The sequence below is a fragment of the Octopus bimaculoides genome, chromosome 21 (assembly GCF_046866305.1).
Source record: "Octopus bimaculoides isolate indiv1 chromosome 21, ASM4686630v1, whole genome shotgun sequence".
Taxonomy (NCBI): domain Eukaryota; kingdom Metazoa; phylum Mollusca; class Cephalopoda; order Octopoda; family Octopodidae; genus Octopus; species Octopus bimaculoides.
The window spans coordinates 26792752-26800251 of record NC_142948.1 but is presented as its reverse complement, the minus strand read 5'-3'; the positions used below and the strand labels follow the sequence as shown (position 1 = coordinate 26800251).

The window sequence follows — 7500 nt, the reverse complement described above, 5'->3', positions numbered from 1 at the left end:
ACAATAACACCACCATCACCATCACCACCTTGCCGCTATCACACCACCATCACCGCTTTAAAATTATCCAAACCACAACCACCACCTTCTAACTATCACACCAACTAACCACTCAGCGCGTTAAGTAGCACGCGTGTCGTCTGATCGTACGCACGCGTTTGTACGTGTGTTTGACACGAACGTGCGCCTGCTTCTGTGCTACATGTGAAACAGAACTGAAAGTGCGTGTGTGTGAGTGTATGAATGTATGTGTGAATGTGTATGTGTGTGATGCATGGGATTTTGTTTGTGTATGCGTATATGATTACGTTTGTGCGTGTGTGTGTGAATGAGTAGGTTTTTGCCTGCTTGTGCATGTGTATCTGTGTGTGTATATGTACGTGAGTCTGTGAACGTATGCATATGCGCTTGTGTGTGTATATGCATGAGTGTGTACGCGTATGTTCGTGTGCATGAGTGTGTTTGTATCAGTATGTGTGTTTGAGCATGTGTGTATAAGTATGTATGTGTGTGTGTGCGCGCCCGTGCTAGCGTGAGTCTGTGTGTATTTGTACGTGCATGTGTATGTGTGTACATGTCACAGAGATATAGAGATACGGCGACGTAGAAGGGAAATCCAGAAGATAAACTGAACGAATGAAAGGAAAGGTTAAAAGAAAAGAAATAAAGAGAGAGAGAGAGAAAAAAAACATAGAGATTGAGTGCGTACGTGAGTGTGAGTGAGAGAGACAGTTAGAGCAGATAATTAATTGTAGGAAAGAAGAGAGTGAATGTGAAGCGTGAGCAAGGGAAAGCGGCAGAGTGAGGAATAAAGAGGGTGAAGGGGAGAGTGTTCAGTGTGTGTGTGTGAGTTTATGATACATATGAAGAAAATTAGGAAAGGATGAGTGAGTGAGTGAGTCACTTATTGAGTGAGGGTGTTGTCACTAACCTGAAGTCAAAAGGTGGTGACAGACGCGGTGGTTGTGGTGGGAGTGTAGGGCACAAGTGTGAGTAAGAGAAACTGTGAATGTGAGAGAGACGGCAATGGGCGAGAAATGGATTTCATTGATTCGACAGAAGAACCCTTTTTTGTTTTGTTTTTGTTTTATGAGAGAGAAGAAAAGGGTTATAGTGTGTATCAAGATGTAGTGACAAATCCTTTTTTTGCTTTTGTTTTATTGTTTTCAATCTCATAACGAACGTCGTGAGTGGGTAAGGGTTACTTCTGTTAAAAAAGATGAAGAATTATATGGAAATATAATTTACTCTTTACTCTTTTACTCTTTTACTTGTTTCAATCTTTTGACTGTGGCCATGCTGGAGCACCGCCTTTAGTCGAGCAAATCGACCCCAGGACTTATTCTTTGTAAGCCTAGTACTTATTCTATCGGTCTCTTTTGCCGAACCGCTAAGTTACGGGGACGTAAACACACCAGCATCGGTTGTCAAGCGATGTTGGGGGGACAAACACAGACATACAAACACATACACACATACATATATATATACATATATACGACAGGCTTCTTTCAGTTTCCGTCTACCAAATCCACTCACAAGGCTTTGGTCGGCGTGAACAATTTAGAGAGAAAGAGAGGCGATGAGGGAGAAAGAAAGACTACTGAAGCTAGAAGCGGGAACAAGAAAGAATGAGGTCGGGGGGGGGGCAAGATAGAGAACTGAGAATTACAGGGTTGTGTGAGATGAATTTGAGAGAGAATCATTTGTAAGAATCCTTTTTATTATAGGCAGAAAGCCTGAAATTTTGTGGAGAGTGGATAGTGGAATACATCAACATCAGTGGTCGACTGGTACTTATTTTATCGATGCTAAAAAGATGAAACGCAAAGTCGACCTTTGAACTCAGAACGTAAGGCCGGAAAAAATACTGCTAAGCATTTTGTCCGGCGTGCTAACGATTCTGCCAGCCGACTACCCTAAACATTTATGTGAATGAAAAACGATCTTTACTCCAAAAGATGTGGAGGCGCAATGGCCCAGTGGTTAGGGCAGCGGACTCGCGGTCATAAGATCGCGGTTTCGATTCCCAGACCGGGCGTTGTGAGTGTCTATTGAGCGAAAACACCTAAAGCTCCACGAGGCTCCGGCAGGGAATGGTGGCGAACCCTGCTGTACTCTTCCACCACAACTTTCTCTCACTCTTACTTCCTGTTTCTGTTGTGCCTGTAATTCGAAAGGGTCAGCCTTGTCACACTGTGTCACGCTGAATATCCCCCGAGAACTACGTTAAGGGTGCACGTGTCTGTGGAGTGCTCAGCCACTTGCACGTTAATTTCACGAGCAGGCTGTTCCGTTGATCGGATCAACTGGAACCCTCGACGTCGTAAGCGATGGAGTGCCAACAACTCCAAAAGATACAACACTGTACCTAAAACTGAGGCGAACAGACTATCAGGGCTGCATTTATGTATAAGCCAATAATGGGCCACGGCACAGAACCCTCAAACTAGGAAGTGAACCCAAGCATTGACTCAGAGAAGACTAAAGCTTGGAGTTAAAAGTATTTAAAATATATATATACAGCAATCAAATAGATAATTTGTAATTTTATTTTACTTACTCTTTTATTCTTTTACTCTTTTACTTGTTTCAGTCATTTGACTGCGGCCATGCTGGAGCACCACCTTTTAGTCGAGCAAATCGACCCCGGGACTTATTCTTTGTAAGCCTAGTACTTATTCTATCGGTCTCTTTTGCCGAACCGCTAAGTTACGGGGATGTAAACACACCACCATCGGTTGTCAAACGATGTTGGGGGGACAAACACAGACACAAACATATACACACATACATATATATATATATATATATATATATATATATATATACGACGGGCTTCTTTCAGTTTCCGTCTACCAAATCCACTCACAAGGCTTTGGTCGGCCCGAGGGTATAGTAGAAGACACTTGCCCAAGGTGCCACGCATTGGGAATGAACCCGGAACCATGTGGTTGGTAAGCAAGCTACTTACCACACAGCCACTCTTGCGCCCATTTATTTGTTTAATTTTTTTAATCCGCTTGAGTTATTTTTAAATTATTGCACCCTTAAATAATTTAATTTATTGGATCCTTTTAGATTCAAAAGGTCATTAAATTTAAGTGAGTCACTCCGAAACTACCGAGGCTCTATTAAGATTTGCAGCCTCTTCAAACTATTTGAGTCCCCCACATTTAAAGATGCCCTCTTATGTTCTGAAGTAGCAAAACTGTTGGACTACACTTTGAGAATTTTTGATATCTTGGCATTTGAAGCAACTGGAGTTACAATAGTTTGATCAAAAGAACTGGCTATTGCAAGCAAAAATAGATATTGAAAAAAAAAAACGCATGGGCCAGATTTCGACATACGACAGTTTAACATAATAGAAACTTATGTCCAAATTTGGCCCAAGCGTTTTTTTCAATATCTATTTTTGCTTGCAATAGCCGGTTCTTTTGGTCAAACTATCGTATCTTCAGCTGCTTCAGATGCCAAGATCTCAAAAATTGTCTAAGAGCAGTACAACGGTTTAGGACATTACGTACAATGGGCGTGTGATTTAGGTAGGGTGATATTTTGGTTGCTATTTTTAGTGTGTCGAGCGACCAGGTAGAGGCTCTTTCATTGGTTCGATTGCGTGATGAGATTTTCTTACACATATATGTATGTATATATATATCATTGGCAGAAGTTCAGCAAAAGAGTCCGATTGAATAAGTACTGGGCTTCCAAAGAATAAGTCCTGGGGTCGATATGCTCGACTAAAGGCGGTGCTTCAGCATGGCCACAGTCAAATGACTGAAACAAGTAAAAGAGAGTAAAAGAGAGTATACCTAACGCGCCTACTATGATAGGAATTGGTTCTGCTTTTAGACTCCACATTCGAGTTTATTATTATTCGGCATGGAGGGCACATGGCCTAGTGGTTAAGACGTTGAACTCAATATCGCGAGATCGTGGTTTCTATCCCTAGATCGGACGGTGCATTGTATTTATGAGCAAAACACTTCCTCGCACGTTGCCCTGAGATCACTTCAATACCTGACGTATGGCACACCGGGCACCTGTTCGGGCGACGTCTATTTGATGGAGAGAATGAGCTAATAATGTACAGCTGAGTGTAACATGCATGAGGGGGAGATATGGAAGGGCGAATGGAGTCAATGAGGAGGAATGTGTAAGAGATAGGGAGAGCGGGAGGGAGAGCGAGAGAGTGAGAGTGATTACTTGTACAAGTATATGGAAACAAGTAAAGCAGACGACTGAGGTGGAGTATAAGCCATACTGTAAGCCGAGGCCGAGAAGGAAGTGCAAGAATGAGAGAATGAAAGAGTAAATGAGTTTGAGATTGATTAAGAGAGTAAGTGAGACACAGATGGGAGTTAGTGAGGAAAAGCAATAAGGAGAGAGTGAATGAAGGAGAGGGATTCAAAGAGAGTGAGTGAGAGAGAGAGAAACAGAGAGAGAAGGAAAGGGACAGCCTGATTGCGAGGCGAACGAAGTGAGTGAGTGGTAAAGCAGACGACACGAGAGTAGGAGGAGGAGGAGTGGAGAAAGGAGTGGGCGAAGTGTGAGCAGAATATCAGAGTTAGAAGGAGAGAGGGGGAAAGGGAGAGAGAAGGAAAGAAAGAAAGAAAGAGAAATAGACAGACAGGCAGATAGATAGATAGATAGATAGATAGATAGATAAGTAGATAGATAGATAAATAGACAGATAGATAAATAGACAGATAGATAGATTTGAGAGATAGGTAAACAGATAGATAGATAGATAGATAGATAGATAGATAGATAGATAGATAGATAGATAGATAAGGAATGAACATGTGAAGAAAAGAGTAAATGAAAGAAGGATTTGGAAGGAAATTTTGTGATGGAAAGGAAAAGAGAAACAGAAAGAAGAGACTAACGGAGAGATTCGAGTGCGACAAAGGGATAAATAAAGAGAGAGATAAAGAAAAAGATAGGGAGATAGAGAGAGAGAGATAAAGAGAGAGAGAATAGATAGAGAGATAAAGAAAGACAGAGATGTGAAGGAGAAGAAAGTTACCGAAGTGCAGCGGACCGGGAGTTGTGAGAGTGACAGAGAAGGCGCAAGAGAGTATAACACGTTTGTGAGGGAGGGGACAATCCTAGAGAGAGAGAGAGGGACGCACAAACACACACACACATATACAGACACATACACAGACACACAGGGAGATAAGATAAAGAAAGAAATGTCTAAAGGAGTAAGGCGATCAGAGGAATAGATACAAAAACAAAAAAAGAGGGAGGGAGAAGGAGAGAAAGAAAAAAAAAGGGGTAGGAGTGGAGGAGAAAGAGAAAGTCTAACACGTATGTGAGGGGAGAATAGAATAAAAGAAAGAGAGAAAAGAAAAATAGACAAAAAGAGGGAGGGAGATAAGAGACAGAAAGAAAAAGAAAAGCGATGAACGGGGGAGAAGCCGCATAGAGATGAGTGCGTGTGATATAGTGAAAGTGAAAGTGAAAGTGAAAGAGTGTGACTGAGTTTGAGTGAAAAGCAAGAGGAGGGGACTGTGACTTGACTAGTCAGCTCTACCTGCCCTCAGAGGTAGGGGTTGAGGAGGTGATTTCTCTTGCCATACACACACATTCACACACGCACACTCACATACGTACACATTCACACTCACACATGCATACTCGCGCAAACACTCAAGCACGCATAAACACACACACACACACACATATATATATGTATGTGTGTGTGTGTGTATATATATATATATATATATATATATATATATATATATATATATATATATATATATATAGAGAGAGAGAGAGAGAGAGAGAGAGAGATAATATATAGGGACAGAGAGTGTGTGTGTCTATGTGTGTATAATTAACTTAGTCATATAGTCATAGCACCGACTACTTGTTGTTTGTTGTGCACTCTCAGTATTAAACATGTCGATTAGGTGAACAAAAGCTGTTTAAGTCCAAATACATTTGTTGTTATATATAATATATATATATATATACACACACACACACACACACACACACACACACACACACACACATACATACATACATACATACATCTATGTACATTTGTGCGTGTGTATATATGTGTGTTAATGTGTGTATGTATTTCTATGTATGTATGTATGTATGTATGTAAAGAATCAGGAATTTTTCAGCTTGATCACGTGTGTATAAAGACACGTGTATATATGAAACTGCAAGTAAGAATGGAGTGAATGCTCAGCTGTTAGCTAAGAAATGTACATACACAATGTATTGACTTGTCAATTCTTTCGTTTCCGCATACATACATACATACATACATAGAAATTCATACATATATACATACATACATACATAGACATTCATACATACACAAGCATACACGCACATGTTTATATATATATATATTTTATATATATATATATTTTATATATATATATATATATATATATATATACATATATATACGCATCAAAAGAAACATCGAATTGGCAGGTTAGTGATTCTTTTCTTTTTCTTATGATGACGATGACAATGACGACGACGACGACGGTGATGATGATGATGATGATGATGATGATGATGATGATGATGATGATGATGATGGTGATGATGATGATGATGATGGCGATGATGATGGTGATGGTAGTTGTGATGATGATGATGATGATGATGATGATGATGATGAGGATGATGATGAGGAGGATGATGATGATGATGATGGTGATGATGATGATGATGATGATGATGATGATGATGAAGACGATCGTGATGGTGGACAGTAACAGTGTTGATGCTGACGGCGGTGGTGGGGATGCTGTGATGGTCATGCAATGCTGATGGTGTCGATGTTATTTCCATGTCAGTGGTTTTTGATAACGTTCGTTGAGCGAGATCATGTCTCTTGGAATTAGCGAAAATACCTTACCTCTCTCTCTCTCTCTCTCTCTCTTTATCTCTTTTTACTTCTGTCTATCTCTCCTCTTCCCTCTTTCTATCTATCTTACACACTCACTCTCTCTCTGTGTTTATCTGTCTATCTTTCTTCCTCTGCTTATTTGTCTATCTTTCTTCCTCTGTTTATCTGTCTATCTTTCTTCCTCTGTTTATCTGTCTATCTTTCTTCCTCTGTTTCTGTTTCTGTCTATCTAATATCCCTTACTCATTGATTCACTTTAACTATTTATTCTTCCCCATTTACATTACTTACCCTGTCTGTCTGTCTCTCTCTCTTTAACTTATACACTCGCTCTATCTATCAGTTTTCTCCTCCCCCCCTCTGTGTGCGTGTGTTCGCCTTATATCGCCAATATTTACAATACCGCATACATGTACACATGCACACACACACACACAAAATAGCACGTACACAAACATAAGCGTATCGGCACAATATTTCTTACTATATTATACTTATTTAATCGGGGTCGATTAAATAAGTACCAGTTACGCACTGGAGTCGAAGTAATCGACTTAATCCCTTCGTCTGTCCTTGTTTGTCCCCTCTGTGTTTAGCCC

General features: G+C 40.3%; 1 protein-coding gene across 4 annotated transcripts in view; it reads left to right on the top strand.

The window, feature by feature from the left end:
- Positions 1–7500, top strand: part of LOC106879838 (uncharacterized) — a 166321-nt gene that overhangs the window by 7724 nt on the left and 151097 nt on the right. Inside the window, exon 1 of one of the 4 annotated variants that reach the window (XM_089338960.1) lies at positions 6735–7500. This exon is cut by the window's right edge and continues 944 nt beyond it. The exons of 2 other annotated variants lie outside the window; for them this stretch is intronic. The gene's annotated coding sequence lies outside the window, so the exon portion shown is untranslated. Of the gene's footprint in view, positions 1–6734 lie in introns of those variants that run through there. One more of the 4 variants, XM_089338962.1, reaches the window with a different exon arrangement.